Genomic DNA, 26,876 nt, shown 5'->3' with positions numbered 1-26,876 from the left:
GTGTGTCTTCACTGTCTTCACCTCTATCTACTTATTTAATTCCAGGGGTCTGACTTACCTTAACTATTTGCATGTGAGCATTCTCCCTGTTTTGTTTTCTTTAGTCTCCTTTCAGTTCTTCTGGTTTTAAATGCCTAACCCCAGAACTCCATATAAGACAACAATGGTATGACAGTTAACTTGTAAAAATGATATGAATAAATATTATGCTTATAACGAAGTGTGCAGTTACTGCTAATTTCCCTAAGCATCTGTGGCATACAATCACCTCCAGTAAGGATCCCCAAATTGGTAGTACTGTAAACATGCATGTTAGATATGAGTTCGCATGCACATGTGTATAAATAATGAGAAGGTCTTGTAACACTGGTAACTCAAGGCTGCCATGAACTGTGCCAGTTTACAGAATTTCACTGATGATATAACACACTGAAAAATGTAACTATCCACCACAGTCCGCTCAGAAGTGACATCCTAAAGAAAACCCACACTGCTATATCAGATATCTGAGACACATCCTTTTACTTCATTTGAATTTTTCTTTTACTTATAGAATGCCGCAGATTCTCAATTTATAGTGATGAGCTTGTAAAAATATTGCTATTTGTAGTTACAAATTAAACACATGTAGCTCAAGATTGGCTATTTAAATACCCTATATGTTTAACTTCCACTCTCAGTATATGAAATATTCCACCTAAAAGATGAGAGGACAAGATTGGTTTTCCATGAAACTACATCTGGCACACTTTCATGAGAATATTAAACGGAGCACATTGGTTTAGCATAAAAATATATATTTCTATCATAAATGCTGACCTCTGGGTCACTGATGAGTTGTGGAATTACTAAGCAGAAAATGCAGGAGAATTTTAAAGATGATCAAACCTACTTCTTTCTATTTGAAAGTAGCACCCCCATGAAATAACTTCCTACTTTCCCAGCAATTTCTTCATAAATGTAAAGGTAAAGGAGCCCTGACAGTTAAGTCCAGTCACAAATGACTCTGGGGTTGCGGCGCTCATCTCGCTTTACAGGCCGAGGGAGCCAACATTTGTCCACAGACAATTTTTCCGGGTCATGTGGCCAGCAAAGCTGCTTCTGGCGAAACAGAGCAGCGCACGGAAATGCCGTTTACCTTCCCACCAGAGTGGTACCTATTTATCTACTTGCACTTTGACATGCTTTCGAACTGCTAGGTTGGCAGGAGCAGGGACCAAGCAATGGGAGCTCACCCTGTTGCGGGGATTCAAACCGCCGACCTTCTGTCTGGCAAGCCCTAGGCTCAGTGGTTTAGACCACAGTGCCACCCACGTCCCTGTAGCATACTCCTTGGTAAAAAAAATTTTTTTGCGAGGGGTTTGGAGTCAGAGGGAAGAAAGATCCCAATTCTGCTATGAAGGTAACCAGAATGATCAACTGTTCATCCCAATGAAAATAATACAATGCAGAGAAAGCATGTCTTCACTGAGATGTGAATGTGGTTCCTCTGCATTACATTACTGTCAGTGGGATACATATTTGGATGGGCATTCCAGAAGTACCATTGGCTCAGGAGCCTCAACAACACGTGAAAGTTTCTTCTCCTGTCCCAAGCAGCAGTGGATGAATATATTGAAAATGGCTGCAAACTGGTACATGTATTAAACTATGCCAAAGAATGGATGATAGACAGTCAGTGCATCAGTATTTGGAAGCAAAATTGAGCGGTTCTCAGTAGTAGCCTCACTTTAACCCTGCAAAATCTTGCGGTTTCTTTAAAACACATACCCTCTCCAAAACTGGCCAACCTATACACAACAGAGCCATAGTTCTATAAAATAGATTTGCCTATTGCATTAACAGAAAAATCACCATCTGCTGACACAGATGAATATTTAATATTGTCCATAAATTAATAGGTTGTTTAATAGCATTTGTAAATGGTTTTTTACCTACTGCTCTTTACAGCATATTCTGCTTTCAGTGACTCTCAGATAGATACTAGTAAGAATTATTTTAAATTAACATTTTGTGCTGTATCTAAATTCTACTCACAGTACAGCCATTGAAATCAATGGGCTGAAGGTACACATGCCCTTTAATTTCAATGGGTTTACTCTGAGTAAGACTAACATTACATAAAACCCCATGACTGGTGCTGTTAAGGGGTGAGGTAGATTGTTAGATCTGCAATTGTATGAAATGTGTCTAAATTCAAGAAGCTTCTGTAACAGCCAAGTGAGAACCTTCAGAAGCAGGAAGAACCCTCAATGCATTCTGGGTAAGCTGCCCTCAAAATGCAGAGCAGGTTATATGACCAGGCTGAATTGCAAAATCAAATCAGAATTTCCAGTCACTGGTGACTAGGGCTGCCTAGAGCCTGTGCTGATCTTAATGAAATACACTCAGTTGAGGACATTTATGAATGTTCATCAATACATGTTCTCTTTTCGTGAACATTGCTGGAGGCTAATTAGAACTTCTGCAGGCATCCTACATGACACTGAAACCTTGTGTTTCAGAGAGCTCTCTCAAAAAATGAGTAAAACCAAAATATCACCCTCCTCACTTCAGAAAACAAAAATGGGTCTGAAAACAAGAAGCACAAGACACCATTGCAACAATCACTTACTAATCTATAATTCAGTATCTACCTATTTTTTCTATTTTGTGTTGCTTTAAAATACTTTGGCCAATTTATCATTCATACTTCAGACAGACTAGCTATTTGCCCTCAATATGAAATTATGGAGAAAAACAATATAGCTTTTGCTATTATGACCAAATTGCTAACAGCATGGAGCCTGATCAAATTAGTGTATATATCTTCTCTCAATATTTCAAGCTAATTATCTGCATTACCAAGTAAAGATAAGTAATAATATTAGTTTTAATTAGGTCATAAATGTTTGTGGGGAAAATATAGCATTATAAACTTTTTAAAACTTTTATGGGGAAATTGGCAACTGAATCATGGTTATGTAAATTATACTTAGTAATAAAAATGCTATGATCAACTATTGAGTTAAATAAGAAAGTGCACATGCATATCCTTCTGGATGATTAGAACAATGGGAATTATTGCGGTCATGAACACAATTTCAATCAAAATGTAAGTAAAGATGTGCAATTTGATCCATATTTCTATGTGCTCTCTAATGTGCACAAGGAGCCTTCATGTGTTGAGCCAAACTCATTTACATGGAGAAGAAAAACAAGAAGGAAACCCTGTGCCTAAACAGGAAAATTGCTTACAAAGCTATTTCGTTCTAAAATGAGTTTGAGAGATATTTGTAAACAGGGATGCTCTGGGTAGCTTCATTTATTACAACAAAGTGAAATGGAAAGGGAGAGGAAGCTTATGATAATTGATTCTTCAGGTTGCCCTTGTAAAATATCCAGAAAGCAACTGTTCAGACTAAGATCTGCAAGCTCCTGATCCAACAGTGGCTTGCATGTCACATTCTCACACGTTCCATTTCTATACTACAATGCACCAGTGCTTTGCCATCTGCAATTGCTTCCAGCCTATTTGGGGGTCCAATTCAAAGTCCTGATGTTGACCTTTAAGGCCATTCATAACATGAGGACAGAGTACCTGAAAAGTCACATATCTACATATCCTCTTTGGAGGCTTTTCTCCAGCAGGTGTGGGAAAGCTGGTGGCTGCTAGTGAAATGGCCTTTAGGTGGTACCACCCCATAACTTTTTGTTGGTCTTTTTTTTAAAAAAATGTTATGGTCTGGACCCCAAAGATAGGGCTTTTGAACTTGCCCATAAATGATCTTGAGTTAGGTGTGAGTAGTTATGTGGCTAAGTTTGTTGATGACACCACATTTTTTTAGGGGGGTAAAATGAGAAGGGTTTACCAGGAGTGCCAAAAGGATCTATCCAAATTGGGTGGATTGGTTTAAAATTGCAAGAGTGGTTCAACGCAATGAATTGTAAAGTGATATGCAATGGGGCAAAAAAAGTTTTCCCTTACTTCAGAGGCGAAATGTTGTCCTCCAGGCTTCTCTACCTGACGCTCCGTCTCCACCCTCATTGTTCTGCCCGGACACTGGATTCCAGCTCTGAGGGCCTTCTGGTGGTTCCCTCCCTACGAGATGTGAAGTTACAGGGAACCAGACAGAGGGCCTTCTTGGTAGTGGTGCCCATTCTGTGGAACGCCCTCCCATCAGATGTCAAGGAAATAAACAACTATCTGACTTTTAGAAGACATCTGAAAACTGTTTGATCTTTTATTGTGTTTTTAATGTTCTGTTGGGAGCTGCCCAGAGAAGCAGGGGAAACCCAGCCAGATGGGCGGGGTATAAATAAGTTGTTGTTGTTGTTGTTGTTACTCTATCTGGCCCTCAGGATTCTTCCCAGGTCACACACTCTCCTGAACCACACTGCTAATCAGCTCTGCTTTGCATCTTCCTTGAGTGTTTTTGCCTGGCTGGAATAAGTCCCTGAACTCTAATAAAACTTCTCCCTTCCTTAGATGGAGAATATTATTTATTTAGCATAATTTATATGTCACTTGATTGTAAGAAAACCTCTAAGCCAGGGTTGGCAACATTTTTTGAGGCTTGGCCAGTCCACTCCCTGGCAGACCGGGTCGGAAGAGTTCCAGAAATAGCGTGTGCACATGCGCATGAGTGTTCCTCTATCCCGGAAGTGCGCTGGAAATAGCATATACGCATGTGTATGGGCGCTCCTCCAAGTACACATAGGGTTCTCATATTTTGAAGAGCAAAAAAAAGGACACATTTGCCGACTTCTACTTTTAACTATGGATCACTATGATGACTCTACCCATGAAAAAGAGGTCATGTCCTGGAAAAAGAGGATATATGGCAACCCTACTTGAGATCACAATGGACAGCTCAAACCAGCCAATGTGAAAAATGTAAATTCCATGCAAGAGATTGTCAGGAAAGGGGTGAAATATGTCAAAGTACCACATCCAGTACTAGTTTTCGAGGCTCATTAGAAAGAACGAAAGCTGTTGTGCTCATAACCTGCTTGTGGGCTTGACTGTTATGTTATGGTTCTGCAGAGAAGCCCACAACAAGGCAGATTAGTCATTTCAGCACCAAGGAGAGCTCAGTGAGCAAGTTGCTCTAGTCTAACAAGGGTTAGAATGGTCTCTGCCGGGGTTCTGCTTCTTCCATGCTTTACCCATTTCTGGGAAACTGGATCTCTTAATGGGCTAACTCTCTGGCCAGATGATGGACACTTCTCCATGGCTCCATTACAGTTTGCAAGGAGTTATATTAGCACCCCAGCACTGGGAGCACCACAGCTGCCATTTGGCATCGCTACCTGGTTGATAATTTGGGTAAGAATGTTTTGGATAACAGGGAATAAAAATGTCCCTGTGCATATGTTCTGTTACCATTCTGTTATGCAGTATAAGCCTGTATTTTTCTGGTATGTATCAACTTTCTATATATGTATTGGAAATGCTTGCAATAGACACGAAGTTTAGCTTGATAGGGCTAATATGTTAATATATCTTTAAGAAAGGAGCAACAATTAGCTCCAAGAATATGAATATGAAAATCTCAAATGGCTTTTTGAAATAAAACATGGTGTATTCCCTTTAGGCTATGTTTCCCTTTGAAAAGGGGGCTCTAAACACAAGGAAGTCTGTGAAAAACTAGACCGATATGCTCAGAGGGATTACATTAATATTAAAAGACAAGCACAGGCATCAAGCATTTTTATTTCAGTATGTTAGACAGCAATCACAAGCTTCCTTGTTTAAGACCAGGATTTATTCATTTTGAACAGAAATTGCTAATTCTGTTCAAGGAAAATCTTTTCAACATAATCTTAGAACATTTTATCATACAGAATTCTACTTTAAGTGTAAAAGAGCATATTTCTTCTTTGTTTTAAAGATTAGTTTTCTTGCATTATTCTAGTCAGTCAAAAATCACCGGGAATGATTCAGCATACATAATCCACTATGCATCTATTTGCATAATATTAAGCACAAGCCAATCATACAGTCATACCATTGGGATGAACCCAGTGGACCATCTTGAAGCAGCAGGTCCTGACCTATACCAGTAGTTTATACAGTGCTTTGGGGGGGTGCAGGGGTACGCATACCCCTAAACATTTTGTGAATCTATATCTAAAATATATCATTTTTTAGTTTCTTCTCTAGCACAGTGAATTGTCAGTTCCATTGCTACCCCTGCGCAATGTTTCCTGAGTCTCAGGTGAAAACAAATGTTTAATGTGTGAAGTAGGAGTTGGAATCTAGCATGGTGATTGGTCAGTTTTGTTGTTATCACCTCCGATGGCAGCTTCATTTCCTTTCCCAGAAAGGAATCAGGAAAATGTTAGTGCACACAACTTCATGCCAATGTGGAAGTTACCGTGAGCTGTCTGCTGTGTAATATGAGATAATGCATGTTCTTTGTACTTTTGTCCGTTTACTGTATTTATTTTCCCCAATTTGAACTATAAAATGATGATTTTCTTGAGTCAAAATGAGAGTACCCCTAAACATTTTTTTTAGATAAAAAGCACTGAGTTTGTATAATAAGATGCTCATTGTTATTGGCTAACTGGCCTAGAAGTTAATATTTTTATCCGAAGCAACTGCCTCTTACTTCATCACTAGTTGAACAATTGCTGTGCCTGTACTTTCAAATTTCCAGTCCCATTTGCACTGCAGGTGATAGATATGATCAAAACTCATGTCTTTGGCACATTGGAAGCTGCTTATTTTATTTAAAACCATTTCTAAACTACTTAATATTTAAACATATCTAAGTAGTATACAGAAATGCAACATAAAAATACCAGATAAAATGGTATCATAAAAACACCAATAGAGCATTTAAAACCAGTAAACTGCACAGTACTGTGAAAACAATAATGGGGTCCAATTTTGTGGGTCAGGGAAAACCTGGGGGGAAATATGTTTCTTTACAAGAAGCCTCCAGACAGTGGACACAATGCATCTGAACTCCTACTTCCTGTCTGTCACCATTACTTTTATTATTACTTTATATCTTTTCTATTAACTGGGATAGATTGATTGAAGAATATAAACCAGGTAAATGCTGAAAGGCAGCTCTGGTGCTCCCAGTGATAAGGCTTCAGAGCAAAAGGGGGAAAAGAGAGAAGAGTGGAGAGGTATTAGAGATTCCTTCCTGGATAAAGAACAGCTAGCATTAGTGGCATGTGTCTGTCACTTTCTGATGTGCAGAACCATCCACTCCCAGTCTTCCAACTCCTGCTTGAACTATCTTATCTAGTGTAATTCTGAAAATTTAATGGGAGCATCATATCATTGCTTCAGCCACCGAAATTGTTCTATGGTGTTTTCCCTCTTATCTTTATCCTTCTCAAGGAAAGGAAGAACAGGTTTGTTTTTAGAAGCCCTTACACTTCCAGAAGCACTTTTCTTCAAGGTACCTTATTTTAAGGAGGTTAATCTGGCATTGTAAAAATACAAGAACACAAAGCACAAAATAAGGGCTGTAAATTCTGATCAGCTCAGTCGGTTGGCTAATCAAGTAAAACTTGAGCTAACAGACTAAATTATGGCTCCTGACTAAGCAGTAGGTCCCTCCACCCTATACCAAACATGAAGTATTTTTTCCTCCTGTTAATATCCAAAGCTCGCGTGTATTTAACACTGCTGGATGAAATTGCTGTGATCTCCCACCCACATAGCTACTGTGAGTCAATTTCCATACCACTACATTGAAATGAATGTGCGTGTATATCTAAATCGGCATCTTCAACAATACTAATGGGTTTTGAACTTGTTCATCTATTATATCCGTTGTTTTTCTGAACAATATGGCTAAGGGATGGGGAACTCCCAATGGTGTTGGCTATTCCCTGTATCATGTCTAAACCAGTTCAGCAGCTTACCAATTTCAGTAGGATTTACTATCACCTATATGAGAGCATTTGTCTACTGCTAATCATTATTTTTTTTAATCTGCTAAAGGAATTTCAGAATAAATGTTTACATGTACTTCTTAACTTTTACAAATGACCCAGGTTAGAGTAAACAGATGGAACTATTCTTGAATTATCCTGAATAGAACCATTATGCCTTTTGCTGATTTGGTTGTACACTGTCAATACCTCCTCCCTGATGGAGAACTGATTTTTTAAAAATCTCTTTGCTCCCAGCACAGATGCAAAATCTACAGTATATTCAGCCCTGAAATAAGAAAGCCCAGCTAAAAGACATTCTCTCTGAAATCAATATTTTTTTTGTCTGCCTTTATTCTGTAGTGAACATTAATATATTATAAGCCTCATAAAGCATCAGTGAATCTAACAAGCCTAGAGCTTAGCCAACAAAAGTTGTCCTTTTTTAATGGCTTTTGAATTGGGGTGCAAGCACCACTTCCCAGTAATTGGGGAGAAAAGAGAAGTAAAAGTCGGATGTCATGTTGAGATAAACAACCACAATGTAAATATATTTTATTATGTGAATATAAGATAGAAAATAATTAGGAAGGAAAAACAAGCTGAACGGTTTAGAACCGACTGCTAAGCATGTCAACAATATTCCATTGATCATATCCTTCCCAAATGGTTACCGAAAACCTCAAGACTTTATGCCTAGGGTGGCTGACCTTTTATGGTCTGAGAGTTGTGTTTACCCTTGGCCAAACATCAGGGTTGGTCGCACGCCAATGGTGGAGGCAGCCACCCCCCCTCTCTCTCTCTCTCACACACACACACACACACACACCCTACATGCAGGCACAAAGCCTCCCCCGCATTAAATTGGTCCACTAAAGAGAGAACTGTCAACCCCTCTCTGCCCATCAAAGGATCAATCTGGTGACCAGGGAGAAGGCGATTTGCTCCCCACCAGGATGTTGACCTGGGTACAGATGTTTGTGAGCCGGGGGGGTCATTGGAGGGGGTTTTGGCCACTGCTGCTCTGTGCTCTTTGGCTGAAACTAAGTTCCATAGAAATCAGCAATCTCTAAATGCAACCATAAAAGGGACAGCGTAGCTCAGGCTTAATCCAGCCTGCTGGTTTAATCTGGCCCGTGGGATATTTCCTGTGGTAAAATCATAAAAAAGCTCAACAACTTTGGGGTAAAATCATAAAAAAGCTCAACAACTTTGGTTGGCCCTGTGGTCGGCCCCCATGGCCCTTCACTTCATCAAATCTGGCTTTCTTTGAAAAAAGTTTGGGCACCACTGGCGTAGCTGATAGCACACAGAAGTGCTGCAGACATGGGAGTTCAACAGGATGTTTATTGCAGAAGAAACCGCCTTATACCAAGTTGGACCATTAGTCCATCTAATTTAGTTCAGTCTACAGGGTTTCAGACCAGGCTGTGCCTGATGGAGTCAGGGATGGAACCAGTGCATAGCAAGAGCTTTACGTCTGAGCCACAGTGCTCTGCAGGAAGATTTGGAGGTCTGACCAAATTGGGGGGGGGCAGGAGGACGAGAAACCTGTGGTCCTCCAGCACTTGTTAGACTCTAGTTCCCAGGCTCAGCCAACATGATCAGAGATGCTCAGAATGGTAGTGGTCTCATGCAGCTTATAAAAATGCATGAAACCATGGGGAGCCACATATTCCTTATACATGAGCTAAATTATCCCCTATTGTATTATCACCATTACTGATTACATTTATCTGTCGCTTTATAAAAAAGAAAAAGTCTCAAACTTTCATATGATGGCCTTGCGTTGACTGTTATCAACTGCAATGTAGCCAGCCAGCCACTGTTCACCTAAAGGTTTGCAGACATGTGCCTCTAAGCCAGTGTTTCTCAACCTGTGGGTCCCCAGACTACAAGTCCCATCATTCCTAGCCAGCATGATCAGTGGTCAGGGATGATGGGAGTTGTAGTCCAACAACATCTGGGGACCCACAGGTTGAGAACTGCTGCCTAAGCAATCTCAGAAGATGGGATCTTCATATGGATGGGAATGAAAATACCTTCCTCACTCCTAAAGAAAGTTAATAAGAATCATACCATGGCAAGCCACAGTCCCTTTCAGAACGGCTGACTGAGGCGCTACACATTTCAAAGGATTCATATAGGGCAGGGCAGGGCAACCTTTGACCCTCCAGATGTTGCAATGGTCAAGGTTGATGCGAGCTGTAGTGCAGAAACCTCTGGAGGGACAAAGGGTTGAGACTGCATGGCCGACACATTCAGCTCTGCCCCTGGCTCCTCCACACGTCCTGACATCTCGTGTGTGATGTCAGGACATTGTGACGTCATGACATTGCCCCCCCATCGCCCTCGTAAGATGGCACCTCTGATGTCACTGAGATCAACTAGACTTCTCACCAAGAGTATATTGTTGGCGGTGTGCATAAGGGGTACATCTTCCCCACAACAGTGCTGACAGTTATTCTTGAATATTCTAGCAGACAAGGTTAGCAACCTTTCAAACTGGAGAAACTTTTTTTAAAAATAGAGAACATTTTGAAAAACAATGAAAAATTGCCGCATAACCTGACTTCACAGTTGATTCAATAAAAAAACCCACTTTTTGCCATTTTCAGAAACTGAAGGTAAATAACAAGAGGTAGTGTTATACATGAGGTGTCAACTATATTGCTCCTTTATGTAATATGCAATGGTGTCTATTTTTAGATATTTGAACATGTGCTGAATTGCTTATCAAAGGGCTTCATAAATCTTCTATATGACCGTGGCTGAGTTTTACATAAATTTCAACCAAGCCACAGCCACACTATGAAAACAGAAGCCTTACTTCTTTCATATGATTTCAGTTCAGCTCCCAAGGGCAACATGTTTGGAACTGTAGCAAGTGATAAAGGCTATGAACTCTGGAGAATAAAAGAGAGAGGGAAACGAAAAGGGGAATCAATTTGAGGGAATCTTCCTGAAGACTAAGGTAATATCTACACCATACACGGAAAACACATTTATATTACTTTAACAGTCATGGCTCCCCCCGCCCCTGAATTATGAAAATTGTAATGGACCTCTCACAGAGCTACAATTCCCAGCATTCTTAATGATTTAAAAAACCCTAACTTATTTTTCTCAAATGTCATACAATGGGGTCAGGACTGAAAAAATAGAAATGCATGTACAGTGGTACCTCAGGTTAAGTATTTAATTTGTTCCGGAGGTCTGTTCTTAACCTGAAACTGTTCTTAACCTGAAGCACCACTTTAGCTAGTGGGGCTTCCTGCTGCTGCCGCGCGGCTAGAGCCCAATTTCTGTTCTTATCCTGAAGCAAAGTTCTTAACCTGAAGCACTATTTCTGGGTTAGCGGAGTGTGTAACCTGAAGCGTATGTAACCCAAGGTACCACTGTATAGAAGAGAACCATCTGCTTAACCAGAGCTCTCTATTCTTTGTCCACTTTTGCAATTTCCACTTCCAAAGAGAGAAGCAATTTATTAATAAATCAGTGGCTTGCTTCTTCAGCACTGGGGGGGGGGGGGCACAATGAAAATAGCACACAAAAGTTGGAAAATGTGTGCAGCTTTCTCCAAGGTGTGTGTGTCCTCTTTTGGATTCTAGACTCGTGTGGGACTTGTATTTATTTCAAGGTTTTCAGAAGCTCCCTAGATAGCCTTTTAAAGGAATTCAATAGAATAAAAATATCAGCACATACGCTAGCCCAGAGAAACCCATTTGTCTTTAAACAAGGATGGCACAATTACAGCAATTAAATGCAAGCTTAATTATAGAGCTAAACTGGTTATAAATAACCAAACTTGAAGGAGAAAAGTTCTCGTGTTTCCTAATGTAGCTTCATCTCTGTAAAAAGGAGGAAAAGACCCCACAGAATCTCACAGAAAGGAAAGAGAAATGTATGTCAACAAGCGAAAAGAAAAAACAAGAAAGGTGTTCACAGTTGAGCATTCACATCCCTTAGATTCAAAGGAGTATCTTCTACAAAAGACTTGTTATAGATTCATCAGCTGTTCTGTATTACAAGAGGTGACTGAAGTGTGACTTCAAAGTGAATACTGTACTCAAATATAGAACAACCAATAGAACTAATGAGATTTGAGAACTATATAATACAGTGCTACATGAGCAGTGGTGTAGTGTTATGTACACAAGCTTGGGCCTTGTGAACTGCTTTCCTTTTCCAGTGCAACTACACGGAAGAGACTGGAAGCTTTCATTTCAAATTTTAACTAACCACGGTTTATCATTATGTCTAACCCAGATGAACTGTGGTTAGATTTAAATATGATTTGTGGACAAAAGTGTGGTTTACTTTGATAACCTAAATCATGTTGATGTTTAACCCTTGTTTGTGGCCCATATATAATAATAAATCATATTTAATTGAAAATGGAATCAAAAACATAATCTCTTCCTTACATCTGCATTGGAATATGAACTAGATTTTTTGGTATGATTTTTCAACTAGCTGTGACAGGATCTGTCAGAATTATCAGCTAGCTCACATTTAACAATTTTGCTCACCAAAGTGTAGCAGGGTAAGTTTGTCAAATGTAAGACAAATTATGTCAATAATATTCTCATAGTCCTCTAATTTAAAAATGATAAATTGAGTCTGGCAGAAATTTATTCTGGACACATCCATGATAGTTTCTACTAATAACTGCATCGTTATCAAGATTATTTCAAACTGCTTCCATTATCATCAGTTCTAGCATCTTTCCTGGAATCAAAGCTAGATTGCCCATAATTTTGTTTCCTCTTTTCTCCCTCTTCTGAAGACTGGAAAATTTGCATAGTTTCAGTCTTGCCATCATTTTCAGTCTTGTGGTGGCACCTCAACCCTTTCCCAGGATTTCTGCAAATATTATGGTTCTGAAAGTACTTTAGTTCCCTACGATGCAATTCACCTGACCCCAAAGTTTCAGACTCATTCAGGTAGCTAGGTATTCCTTACCACCTCGCTATCAACCTAGAACTGCAATCCTGACTCCTCCCCAGTCATACTACATTTGAAAAGCTGCACACAAATCATGTTTTGGGAGAAGACTGATGCATAATAGGAGTTGACCTGTGGTGCCTCTTCCTTGTCAACAGTTAACATTTCACCATCCATACTCCACATTAAGCCTACTGTTCCTTCCTCTTGCTTTGAACATAGAAGAAAAGCCCTTCTTGTAACTTGCAAAATCCCTTACCAACCTCAGCTTGTTCTAAGCTTTAGCTTTCCTGGTGCTGCCTCTACAAGTATTGGCTCCCCGTCTGAACTTGTCCTTGGTGTCCTCTCCTTTCTTCCATGTATTATATATGTCCTTTTTTGTTTTCTGCTCATCACTCTGCGTTTTTGTGTAACATCACTGTCATTTTAGATGTCTCCCTCTTTTTTTTCTTTTATCTCATTGGGATTATTTGTGATTCTGCCTCCAGGAAATCAGCCATTTTGGGCTTCTATTCCCATTAGGGTATCTAGCCATCAAATCCTACTTAGCTTTTCTCTGAGCTCCAGCTGTCCTGAAATTCAAGGCACATATTTGACTGTGCTGACCTTTCGTTTTCAATAAGATCCAGAACTCCAGCCCATTATTCCAGTCCAAAAAGTCCAACATTTCATGGACACAGTCCCCACAAAGTTCCCACTACTTTGAACTCATCGGCTAAAACTTCCCTATTGATTAGAATCAAACCAAGGATAGCCAAACCCCTCACTCCTAAAAGAGAATGTTGGCAGCAAGGAAAACCCATACATAGCGGAGTTTGTCTGCTTACAGATAGCAGAGTAGTGATGGGAAAACATTATTTATTGCAATAATTAGCTTGCCCTTTCCTAAGGAGCTCAAGGCTGCAAATATGATGCCTCCCACCCTCCTTTTACCACCTCATCAACCCTGAGAGAGAATAGCTGAGAGTTTGTGACTTGCCCAAGGTCACCCAGTGAACGTCATGGTTGAGCAGGGATTTGAACTACAGTCTTTCCAGTTCTGTTCAACACCCCATCAACAACCCTACACTGGCTTATTTCTAATACAAAGAGATGCAACTCTAATGTAGAAAAACATTTTCCAGGGCATCTTTTTTAAAACTAGCATTTTAACAGTTATATAACTAGCCTAGTTTGACATGATATATTGCCATAGTTAGCTAGCTCCTCAACCGACACAGATGCCAGAAACCTAAATGCCAGTAAATACAGGAGAACACTATTTCTAGAGCAAACAATAAGTACAAAACACCCCACCCTCTGATCCATTAAAAAAGCCTTTTATAAAAATAAGACGCATGCTTTCAACAGGCCTTGTGGGCAGCTACATCTGGTAAAAATAAACATGGCAGGATTCAGTGAAAATTTCTCCCTGGCTAAAACAGGGTTCTGAAAGATGTGGCACCTGTTTTATTAATAGCAGAGTGTTGTCAAAAATTGTCCTATACAGGTAACCCCCTGTTCCACGAATCTTTTAAAAATGTGAACATCAGTTTAAAACGCACATCAGTTATTTCTCTAAGCATATATTTTTGTATTTCTTGCTTTCAGCAGGAGACTAATAAATATTAGATTTCTTACCGCAAAGATTCTTCTCCCTCTCTTTTACTTCAGGGACCATCTCCAGAGAGACAATGAAACTAAATCTATGAGAAAACCACAAGCATAAAATGTAAGCAGTTTTACTAGAAGAATGCCTAAAGACAGACACAAATCTTGCAGGACAGACACAACAAGTACACAAACATATTCACAGACCATTTTATACATAAGGCAGCCAGAGAAACAGGGAGCATTTTGTACATTAGAAGGTCACGGTTCTCTAATGTGGCACTACCACCAACCTGTTGCTTTTTATTTTTTTGACATTATAGATTCACCTTCTCACATAAAATGTTCATTTCTTTCTTCACTTGAGGCTGACTGAAAGGAACTGTCTCATGCAGACTTCAAAGGCAATTTATTTTGTTATTTCTATTTATTACTTGTTTTGCGGAAGCTTATAGATCTGTACAAAGTAAAACTAGCTATACTTTATATATTTTATATTATATTTTATCTCGTGTCATTTTTGTAGCTCTGTCACAGCAGTATGATAAACTGTATAACAGACTAAAAAGTTATAGGCCCATTCATCATCAAGTAATTCAAAGGAAACAACATGGATTACTTTCCTTTTCTTTTTCTTGACTAAAGTATCTCACATAGAAAAGGAATCAAAACCAGAGAAAATCTTAAGTAATAAGATACTCAGGACCCTACATTTGGGTTGGCTCCAGATGATTAGAGTAGATCAACTGAAACCAGTGGAGCTTAAGTCATGACTATTGCTTTTATTGACTCTAAATATGACTAACTCTGAATTCAACATTTTATTAACATGTTATGCCCCTTAGGTTTTGTTTCAATGCTGCAAAGTGAATACGTAGCAATTAACTCAGGGTACATTAAATAAACTGTTGGATTTACTTATTTTTCTTTCTTTCTTTTAAAGGACACTGTGTCCTTTGAATGCACGGAAGAAGTTATAGATGAGTTTGGTGACAGCAAATGACAGGCACTGCACTTGGATCTCAGGAAGCCCTGATAATAATGGGATGTGACAGGCACCCTTCAAAAAAAGTAACAGTTCTGTTCTTGGTAACAGGTCAGATGAAGAATGATGGAACAGAGAAGTGGAGTCGTCACCACACCCGAAGCACTGTCAGGGCAGAAGGTTGGGTAGAACACATTTTTCGCTTCATTGTATTATTATTATTACTACAACTACTTTGAAATTTCCTACCTGCCCTTTGCCAGCAGGTCCCAGAGCAGGTTACAATTACTCAAAAATTAAGAATTAAACAACAGTTAAAAAAGGAAGAGGGTGGGCCCTGAAAACACGCATCTGAGATGTCAAAGGCCAGGGTAAATAGGTGTGTTTTCAGCACTCACTGAAACTTGCATAGTGAAGAAGCCAGATACAGCTGGTCTTGACACCTAGTGGAAGGACCCCTGCTTCCTGCACTCCCACCAGCAGCAAGAGATGAGCAATAGCTGGGACAACTGCAAAGCAGGTAAAACTTCTGACACCATCTCCCTGCTATGCTTTTCTATTGCTCCCGCTGAAGAGAGAGGAGAGATGCTTGGAGGAAGACTTCTGGACCCCACCACAACTGATCTGCAGCAGCTGGCCTGATGACAGACTGTCAGGTGGGCTGGAGAGATTACTGGGGAAGGGGTGGTTTAGGTTTTGAAGTTTATGGCTTTTGGTCTAGGGAGGTGACTGAGGTTTCATTTATCTGCTAACTAGTGGGTCGGAGTATTGCTTCATTTATCGTTTGACTACATTGCTAATGTTGTTTGTTATGGTTTATGGGGCTGGTGTGTTGTTTTTGTTTTCTTGCATGTGATATGAAGTGTTAATGCAATATATGATCCCTTCCCCTGTGTTATTACTTATCTGCCTTTATTTGTCTTTAAGTTTCTTGGAAACTATCGGGTGACATCCAACTGATAAGGTAAATAAATGAATAAATGTAAAGTCTTCATCATGATTTTGGATTCAAGTGATGTATACTGCTAGCTATTGATTGATTGATTGTGCTCCGAAAAACGTAGCCAGATACAAAACAGGACAGGACTGCTATTCCTCCGATAGATGTGTAGAGCAGAGAATCCCCACTAGTCATACAAGCCATAGTTGAGGACTCATGAGGAATAGTAAGGGTAGGTGGTACCAGTACTGCTTCCCCAGAGCACCCAGCATCCTCTCCCTGAGGCCACTTCCACACCCTGCCTATTATCAGGGCCAGCACTGGCTGTTTGTTAGCTCAATAGGATGGCCAGACAAAAAAAGGAGTAAAGGCTCTAATCAGGTAGAAGAAGAAATTCAGCAGGTGAAGTTTACATAACAATTGCCTCCTTTACATAACATTCATAGAGCAGGAGTCTTGTCCTCTTTTTGATCTGGCCCCTGTATATCAAGTCATTCTAGCCAAGTCCTCCTCTTGTTCTTCCCTGAGTGCCCCCTGTCATCCTAGCACATGGTTCAGCATGCAGTTATTCAGGATGCTCTAGTCCTAGCCAGCATTTCAGAGAATAAATTTGTTATAAACACTCCCTAGCATGGACCAACTTCCCCATTCGCTTTAATGAAGCTTCTCCTGCACAAGCTTTTCCTCCCATTCAATCAAAATAAATAGGGAAGGCCAGCATTTCAGGAAAGAACATTGGTGTGTAAAGGGTGTTCCGGGCTAAGATGCTGAAAATCTAGTCAGTGTTGATTTCAAGGATAAGCAAGTCTCAAACGATCCCATCTTAAGATGAAAGAGCTACCAGTTAATAGTCATTAGCTAATATGAGATGAAGACACAGCTAAGACTGAGTTTTCTGTCTCATTTTGCCAATGTTAGTATTGGAGTAGGCACTGGAGTTTCCTCTTGGCTCAGAGTTTGGTACAACATTAATCTCACTGTAGTGACTATGAAACAAAACAAAACCACTAGCATACACACACACACTTTCACTCTCGATGGGAGCTAGCTCCAGAGCTCTTCTTCAGATCCCTGGGGAAGATCAAGACATAAGACTCACCAGAGTTGAACTAATCAAAACCACTGATGGCACAAATTACCCAAGGCAGTCAGCACAGAGGTCACCGCAAATAAAATGATCAAAGGTTCAGGACGATCATGCAGCTAAATAAAAATGTCACAGTGATCTGCACTGAGTAAATATGAAAAGAATGGAAGTGAATAAAAAGCTAGAAGGATTTCAGAGGCAACCTTCTGGCAATGATACTTTGAAAAGAAGAATTGGATTTGGAAGACATTTTTCTAGTATAAGCTTTCTGCATGAATTGCTTATTTCCAGAGGAGTCTCCTCTCTGTGTCTTACACACACACACTTTTACACTACAGATACTTCAGCTTGCTAAAATAAATCCTCATTTCTACAAATGTTCCATATAAGTAATCACTCAATTGCTGGCAGAAGCAGAAATCAAATGGCTTTTTTAACTAGATTTTGCTAATACATTAATAATCAGATTTCACAGTGCCATTTACTGGCTTTGACCTCACAATGAATTATGCACAAAGAGGTCCCACTTGGCTATGGATGTCAATATTTTCAACTGCAAACCACTGCATGACCAGTAATGGAAAGTTCTGGTTGTACTCAGGGCAGGGCAGAAGTCCAGGGCCCCACATAGCAAAATGAGCAAGACCCCCCAATATTACCAAACAGCACTAATCTGATATTTTTAAAGTACCAGTCCAAGAATCCACACACACCCAATCATTTTAAGATGATTCTTTCCTAACGTGATGCTGCTATTTTTGTTGTTTTTAAACTGATGTTTAAGGTGTTATCTCTTCTGCTGTTTTCAGTTCCATTACTTTGAAATTCTTCATTTAAAGATTTAAGATAAATAAGCAAACTTTTTAAATTAACTAACGTGCAGGGCAATCCTATACATGTGTTATGTATTCAGTGGTCTGTGTTTGCCTGAGTCTGGACTAAGGATTCTCCAGTGTTCTAATTCGATACATGACATCCAGTCACAGAACATTTCAGGATTTAGGCCTCTGCCATTGGCCCTTAAACTCTGAGTTATGATTCGCAGCTTGGAAGTTTAGGCAGCCAATCACGTTGGGAGTGGGTGGCCCAGGCCTTCAGAAATGTATATAAGCAGTTGCTTTGCCCCTGATGTCCAGTTCTGTTAGTTCAATAAAGGTTCTTGTTGTTATCACTGTGTCTTGCCTCATGGGAACCCACCTACACTTCAACATGTCTACTCAGAATTATTGAGTTCCATGGGACACCCTCCCAGCTACATGAGTATAGTGTTGCATCCTAAATAATAAAATTAGATTCTGATCCTGTACCGTTTTCTGGGCTTAAACACCATTAAACTCTGTGGGACTTCCTCCTGAGTAGTAGGCATGTGTAGGATTGTATTGCCATATTGTTCAAGCTACTTTTGCAAAACTTGGGTTACTCTAGATTTACACCACTGGAGCAAGAAACAATATCCGATCCCCATGCATTGCTTTTCAATACTATTTTTATTCCATGACCTATTTAAGCAGTTGCCTTTGTCAGAGGAAAGAAAAGCTGTTGCTGTTAACACTGAACTATGCATTTCACTGTCACCTTCTGCATTCTTGACAGATGATTCCATAAATGAGAAAGAAAGAAATAAAAAAAAAACTGAGGACAAACAAATAGAGGATTTGTTGCATCTCATAGCATTGCCTGTTCAGCCTGAGAAATAGTCAATGTCACCACTCTGCCTTTCTTACTTACTTAAAACATTGCCATTCCGTCTCTTCACCAGACTCTCAGGGCGGAATATGTATTAAAAGTCACAGCAATATATAAAATAAAAATGTTTAGTTAATGAAAAATACACCAGTATGCAGAATGTCCATCTGTCCCAGTGCCATCCTAGCTATCTGATCAGCCATTGCAATTCCCCAAAGCCCCATGATCTGGAACACACCAAAACCAAAACAGAAGGGAAATGTAGGGAGCCATGATGGTAAAGTGCTTTAAATGGTGTAGGTATAGCTGGCTTCAATGAAGAAAAGGCCAGCAGCCCTTCCCTCTGGCAAGCTAACAACATGATCCAGAGAGCAGTGGTGGTATCAGGGCAGGACTCAGATGCAGAAGTCCCAATGCCTCACTCTGCAGAATAAGCAGCAGGGCCTGCTTGTGACATTTTGAAATGAATGAAGTAAAGTGCATGGTCATCTAAAGGTGTTTGTGTGTCCCCAAAAGACTATTATGCTCAAAGTCTAAAACTACCCACACCACTGCCAGAGAATAAGGTATGTGTGTCCTGATGTCCGGAGATCATTATTACTAGCACCTTATAATCCTATGCACCCTGTCCTGTAATATGACTCATTGACTCATATAGTAGGGCTTACTTCTGAACAAAAATATATAGGATTTCCATGTAGAACCGGCCCTATCATTAGGCAAAGTAAGGCCGCTGATTTGCACTTTCATGAATGGGCACCAAATGGTTAGATTTTTGTCTATCATCATCATTATTAAAACCCTAGTACTATAATGAATAGGGACGCGGGTGGCGTTGTGGTCTAAGCCACTGAGCCTCTTGGGCTTGCTGATCAGAAGGTCGGCGGTTCGAATCCCCGTTACAGAGTGAGCTCCCATTGATCGGTCCCTGCTCCTGCCAACCTAGCAGTTCAAAAGCATGTCAAAGTGCAAGTAGATAAATAGGTACCACTCCGGCGGGAAAGTAAATGGTGTTTCCGTGCACTGCTCTGGTTTCGCCAGAAGTGGCTTAGTCATGCTGGCCACATGACCTGGAAAAACTGTCTGTGGACAAACGCCGGCTCCCTCGGCCAGTAAAGTGAGATGAGCACCGCAACCCCAGAGCTGTTCATGACAGGACCTAACGGTCAGGGGTACCTTTACCTTACTATAATGAAAAATTTAACTTAAATGGCCTTGGATACTATGCACCACAGCTTGGATGGGGAAGCGCCATTTCCTGCCCCCCCTCCAGCAGCAACAAATCTTTGGTTACTTCTGGTCATTGTTCTGTCAAATTTAGTCCCATCTCCCACCCATCAAAACACAATATTAATAGTCCCTCAGGGCTGTTATGGGGGTGAACGTTCTGATTATGACTACATAGCAGGTTGCACATTAAAGTGCGATAAAGTTATTAAAATCAAACATGTGGCCGTAACACAAGGTGAAGAAAACCATTTTATCTTTTGAAATTTCTAAGATGAAATAGTGTGGCTACTGATAGTCTCAGAACATCTAAAGCATAGAAACATCTGAAGCAAACTGAAGCCTCAACGAGTTCTGTATTGATTTTGCGTGTCAATGCTCAAACAAATGCTTGTTTTTGTCCGGGAGTAGGGTTCGTTAAATGGGCACACACTGCGTCTTAGACACTGAATTATAGGCAGGTTTCTTGTTTGCCCAGCTCCTATGATTTTACGTATGTTTTCAAAAACAAACAATATTTGGTGTTGATTTAGAATGAACAATAGTGTAAATCAAACATATTGACAGAACAGGAGCCAGAAACCTACATTTTTAAATGACAAAGGATCATGCTAACTTTGCAAACTTTGCCCGGTGTAAATGGAATGCTGACTTCCTGCAAATATGGATTGCATTGCAATTTGCACATAGAGAGGCAAACTCCAGAAAGCAGGATCCTTTACTCCTCCCCATGCCCACATATGTCCCCCAATGCAATCTCAGCCCTAACTGTGGATTAGTGCTTCATCTACACAGAAGCTAACCAGAGTTCTCATCCTAGGGTGCAGTACTAACCTTGGTCGCTGCCCATTGAGGCTTAATGGAGTAGTGAGGAGACCGCTGTATTCACAGTCCTGCCAGGCAGGGTAGAAGATGGAACAGCAGGCAGATCACTATGTCACCTGGGATCCATTCCAGATCATGTTTGGCAGGTGGAAGGGGCAGGTGATGCTGTCATTACTCCACAGGTGTAGGCCCACGGAGGTCAGCAGCATTGGACGGACGACACCTCTGCCCAGTCCACACATATACCAGAGTATAGGGGGTTTGGATTTCTCAGCTGAACAAGGATTCAGCCGGGATATCCTCACATGGCTTCAGTAAATATTATTCTTCTTGTGGAGAAAAGGTAGAAAATATATGCCTAAAGTGACTCCTACAGATGCATGTAGGGCACATTATCTGCAATGATCTCCACATGTACGCACACAGAGGTACATTTGTGCAAATTCTGATCAACAAATTCTGACCTTGTCCTATGCAACAATTTGCTGTTCTATATTAAACAGTTTTGCTAGATGCCCATTTTGTTATTTCTCTTTCCTTTGGCAGCTCTGATTGCTTCAGAGTTTAGGCAAAGAATTTCAAATGAAGTTGTTACACGATACATCAAATACATTCTCCACATTTCCCACAATTGACAGGTACTGCAGCAAATTTCCCATTGTGAAAGCCTCATAAACCAAACAGATTATTCCATTTCTTCATGTCATTTTGAAAGAACCAAATGACTGGAGCTATTTAGATGCTATTTTGTATTGTGAGTCTCCTTCCCCGCCCGCCGCCCCCCGCATCCGCTTTTGTTGTTGTTTCATATAGCGGTAAAGAAACATACTGGGGTAAGGGAGAGAGAGAAAGGTGGCCTTTTATGTGCAGATGCTGGATTACAAATTCATTTTGGCACTCCTCTCAGCTATAATCAGTGCAAGAACATTGTCATTCAAAGTGCAACATTCAACTGGATGAACATATATGCCTACTTGCTGCCATTTTCATCTACAGTACAAGGTGGCATGAGAGGCATAAGAATGGTCTACAGTGGTACCTCGGGTTAAGAACTTAATTTGTTCCGGAGGTCCGTTCTTAACCTGAAACTGTTCTTAACCTGAAGCACCACTTTAGCTAATGGGGCCTCCTGCTGCCGGTGCGCCGCCAGAGCACGATTTCTGTTTTCATCCTGAAGCAAAGTTCTTAACCTGAGGTACTACTTCTGGGTTAGCGGAGTCTGTAACCTGAAGAGTCTGTAACCCAAGGTACCACTGTATTGCGTTTCCACAAGCAGAACAGGAAGGCACCAATCCTCTCCATTGTTTGTCCTAGTATTTGATATTACAAAGTACACAGAATGCCAGCATAGCATTGTCTAGTGCCCTACAGATGTCACGACACTATAGCTCCTATTATCCATGACCAATGACCATACTGGGTGGGGCTGATGGGAGCTGGAGTTCAATAACATCTGGAGGTACCACCTTGTCTACCCCTGCCGTGTGAGTGTATCAGATGACCTTTGGCCAGTCACTATCTCCTAGCTTAACTCACCTCACAAGTTAGTTGTGAGGATACAATTGGGTGGAAGGTGAACCACAGACACCTCCTTAAGCACCTTGTTATAAGTAAATATATTTGCTGTCCTCCAGTCTAATGTACTTCACAGTGCTAATGTGCTTCAGCTCGGTTTTCAGCATTCTTAAGGTTGTGGGGAGAGCCAATTCATATTCGAAATTCTTTTCTGGCTCAAACCAATTTTCATATACTAGCAGGGCCATCCACAATCCTTTGCATTGCAGAAAAGTATATAAACAGCTGAACTTAAAACCACCGAAAGATGAGTTCCAATGTTTACAAAACGATTCTGTTTTTGTTAACGGGGGACTCTGGGGACTCGCTGACATACCATTCCCATAATGTCCAAGGAGCAGTGTTATTTGAGACGAGACTGAGTTGACGTGACCATGTAGAAAAGTATTAAATTGTGACCTTTCTATGGTCAGATTTAAGAACACTGATCAGGTTAATCCATCAATGGTAACTAAATCTTACAGATCGCATATATGAACGGCAACATTCCTCTCCAAAGTTTTCTCGCTGAGATTTCTCATCTGCCCAGTTATCTGGCTCTGTAATATACTTCCTGGTTGCTTTTTAAGATGGGACGAGTGGCTGTGACAAAGCCTTGGCAATAGGCAGCGCTAGCAGGATGGGAGTCGCCATGTGTGTTAGGATGATCGGGGTCAGATCTAGTTCACAGAACTAGGGCTGGTTCAAATCCAAGGAAATCATCATAGAATCTCTAGAGATGCCCCAAGAGAGTTCAGATATAAACAGATGAATCTATTAATGGCTAGCAAAGACTAGGCAAGCAGGAAGTGGAGTAGAAAGTAAGAGATTGAACACTTACAATAAGATACATGAAATAAGGCCCATAATGCATTTCCACTGCTGAAATGGGACTGGTTTGTTTCCTGCATGGCACATAACATACACAGGTATTTCTGAGCTCTTCTGTGGATAAGCAGCAGGTTTAAAGGACATTTATACCACCAACATGCCTTCCCACAAAGAACCCCAGGAACTGCAGTTTACCCCTCATAGAGCTACAATTCCCAGCACCTGTACCAGTCTACAGTTCCCAGGATTCTTTGAGGAGAACCATGTGCTTTAGATGTACCCTGTGGATGTGACCTAAGTATCATTAATAAAATAAATTAAAAATGCAAGGCTGTTGCAGACTTGCAGAACCAGGACATACTTTAAGGTGGGGGGTGAAAGAAGAAGGAGGAGGAGGAGGAGGAGGAGAGTTTGGATTTGATATCCCGCTTTATCACTACCGGAAGGAGTCTCAAAGCGGCTAACATTCTCCTTTCCCTTCCTCCCCCACAACAAACACTCTGTGAGGTGAGTGGGGCTGAGAGACTTCAGAGAAGTGTGACTGGCCCAAATCACCCAGCAGCTGCATGTGGAGGAGCAGGGAAGCGAACCTGGTTCACCAGATTATGAGTCTACCGCTCTTAACCACTACACCACACTGGCTCTCAAGATGGTTGATACCAATAGCTAGTCAATCAGAAACAGCAAAGTGGTTTAGGGGAAAGACAAACTGCAAGCTTGGCTGCAGACAGACTCGCTGGGTGGACTGAAGCACTCCTTCTGTCCCAGTTTTTCTTCTGTGAAGGCAACTAGGAGAGGCAGAAATATATAGCCATAACAGATAAAACATCAGCAGGGTGTGTATGGCAAGTGACTACACCCTTCCGGGGATTGGCTCATTTCCACAACAGCCAAGTTGTAGATCAAAGCCCTAAAATGAAACTTTTCAAAATAATCCCAGAGAAACATGATACATGGGGATTGTAGCAAAGGAGAAACTTAAATGAGCTACCTTTGTACTCGATCAGAGCTCATGAAGAGTCAAGACTAGCAAGTGCTGTAGGGGAAGGAGAAATTTAATGAAGTCGCAGTTGGGACATCTAGAAAAGAGAGAATTAGGAAGAACATGAATACATTTAAATAAGAAGAAAGAATATTTAAACTTGGAAGACAGGACTCCTCACACAACAGAAATTGAGCCTTGGGCACTAAGCCATTCTTTAAATGATTCAGCAGTCAACTTGGCAGTAAAGCCAGAGTTTTGCCACTGTCGAGTAATATATTCCGTTTGGGGATCATAGACTTATATCCATTATACCTAGATTAGATTTGATTTTATACTAAGACAACAAATTATGTCGTAGTAAGCTTTTTCTTCTCTTGTTTTTCCTTGCCATTCCTGTAAGTTTGCTCATCATTTCTAAAAATAAGCACTTTCCAAAAGCATTGCTGCTGTTTCCAAATGGCTTAAACTGTACATACTGAAAAGGGGAAGGGGTTTATCTGGAGGAGAGAGATATTTCATGGAAACTGCAGGGCAACTGCTCATGTCAAATCCTACTTTGAATGTAGACGCTGGGGGATTGTGCTTGAATGCATGAAGCTGCCTTGTATATAACCCACCCAGGCCTGCATCCCCAATGAAGGACAGTTTTTTCAGCCCTTAGGTATGTCTTTGATGGTGGGAACTGTAGTTTAGCAACACTGGGGTCGTCATGTCATTGGCTACCCTGATCTACTTTGAAGGGCAGCAGGTCTCCAAGGATTTGAGCTGGTGTCTTTCCAGTCCTCCTACCTGGGATTATTTTAAGTGGAGATGCAAATGGGATGGGATCTTCTATATTCAGAGCTCCACAAATGAGATACAGGGCCTTCCCAGACTTTTAACAGTTGAAGATGTGATGGTTTCTACAATGTCAAATGAAAGAAAATGAGAAGAGGAGAAGGAGGAAGAAGAAGAAAGGTCAGTATTACATGTGAAGCTGAAAATGCAAAGTTTCAGGTAAAAACATTGATAAGTACTATGTGCGATGCCAGTTATTTTAAACAGTTGCACATTAATTCAAAACCCACAGAACGGTGGTTTGGAATTTACAATTCACATGATTAATAAGCAAAACTGTCACACTAGAGGGGGGAAATGTATGACATTAAGACTTCAAGAGCCACATTTTGGTAAGGCAAGAATATGTCATAAGAGCTATCTTCAAGGTCCTCAATCCTCTTAAAGATGCCAAATCTGGTCTATTATGCTGTGCGCCACTTAGAAACGGATTTTCAGCATCAGCAAACTAGCTAATATTTTTTCCCCAGCTAGATAATTATTTGAAAACTTTAAGAATGTAAAAGGGTTTTCAAGAAATGCCCTACATATGTATTAGAAATATACAGCCTTAGCTGAAGGTTTGACTTCATTATGGGTTTGCTTGGGAGTTTTTTTGTATTTCTTTTTGACATCAGGTTTTTCTGCATTTGGGATTTACCTTTTTCTGTCCATACCTGGTCATTGCCCTGGGGAAGTAATTGACCCACATTCATACAATATTTCTTGGTTAGTCACGTGGATTGAAAGGAAATTTGATTTGGACTGGATTTTAATGTGAACCTACCCAGTTCTCAGGTTCTCAAACAATATGTGAATGAAAGCATGGCCATCCTTCAAAATGACCACTTCTCAGAATTTTGCAACATGGTTCTCCAACCAACCAATGGGTGCAAAAATGTGTATATTAGGAGTGTGCATTAAAATGCATAAGCTAATAAAAGCATCCTATGAAATGCATCACGTTAGAGAAAATTGCTTGCAAAATGTGTGTTATTGGGCAAAATTGCATACAGAAATGTATATATGAGGAGAAATTTGCACCAGAACACTGACAAATTTTCACGAGGACTAAAAATAATAATAAAACATCAAAAATGCATAAATGTGGTGCTCTGAACTTAAGACTGAAAATGATAAATAGAGAGAAACCAAAAATGACCAAATTGTCCTTCGCTGATTACTCAATGCATGTGGAACCACTGAGTGTGAGATTTTTTCCCTGACCAGTCTTGTGCCTGAGTCCCATAATACACATGGTACTTGTTCCAGAGGCAGAGGGTGGGGGGCCAGGGCCCTGGGTGTACATTTTTGAGGGGGCACAATCAGGCACCCCCACAACAGGCACAGAGCCATAGCAGTTGAGGTGTGGCAGCAGGCGGGTTTGTCTAGTGGGCAGGTGGAGGCAGCAGGTGAAGAGCCTGTTGGGAGGCAGGCTCTGTTCACCCTTCAGACAGGCTCCATGCATGTGCCCCCACCCCAGTTACCCAGTCCACCCCCACCAGCCTGCCCACCACCTGTC

The 26,876-nt window shown here is 40.7% G+C and overlaps 1 protein-coding gene and 1 long non-coding RNA gene across 7 annotated transcripts in view; one reads left to right on the top strand and one right to left on the bottom strand.

Annotated features, from left to right (window-relative positions):
* ZNF385D (zinc finger protein 385D) overlaps positions 1 to 26,876 on the bottom strand; it is a 589,542-nt gene that overhangs the window by 387,996 nt on the left and 174,670 nt on the right. For all 4 annotated transcript variants that reach the window (XM_083578081.1, XM_083578088.1, XM_083578094.1 and 1 more), the window contains exon 6: positions 14,449 to 14,513. The gene's annotated coding sequence lies outside the window, so the exon portion shown is untranslated. The remainder of the gene's footprint in view (positions 1 to 14,448; positions 14,514 to 26,876) is intronic.
* Positions 10,229 to 21,825, top strand: LOC310745577. 3 transcript variants are annotated; one of them, XR_014540166.1, is made up of 5 exons: positions 10,230 to 10,369; positions 14,482 to 14,539; positions 15,515 to 16,059; positions 16,331 to 16,367; positions 21,715 to 21,825. It is a non-coding gene; the product is annotated as an uncharacterized lncRNA (long non-coding RNA). The 3 variants fall into 3 exon arrangements; XR_014540167.1 differs by lacking the exon at positions 14,482 to 14,539 and having other exon boundaries at positions 10,229 to 10,369; positions 21,715 to 21,823; XR_014540168.1 differs by lacking the exons at positions 14,482 to 14,539; positions 16,331 to 16,367 and having other exon boundaries at positions 10,229 to 10,369; positions 21,715 to 21,821.

This window comes from Podarcis filfolensis, assembly GCF_964270895.1.
Source record: "Podarcis filfolensis genome assembly, chromosome: 12".
NCBI lineage: Eukaryota > Metazoa > Chordata > Lepidosauria > Squamata > Lacertidae > Podarcis > Podarcis filfolensis.
Note: the sequence above shows the minus strand (reverse complement) of the source record. Positions and strands in the feature narration are given on the sequence as shown.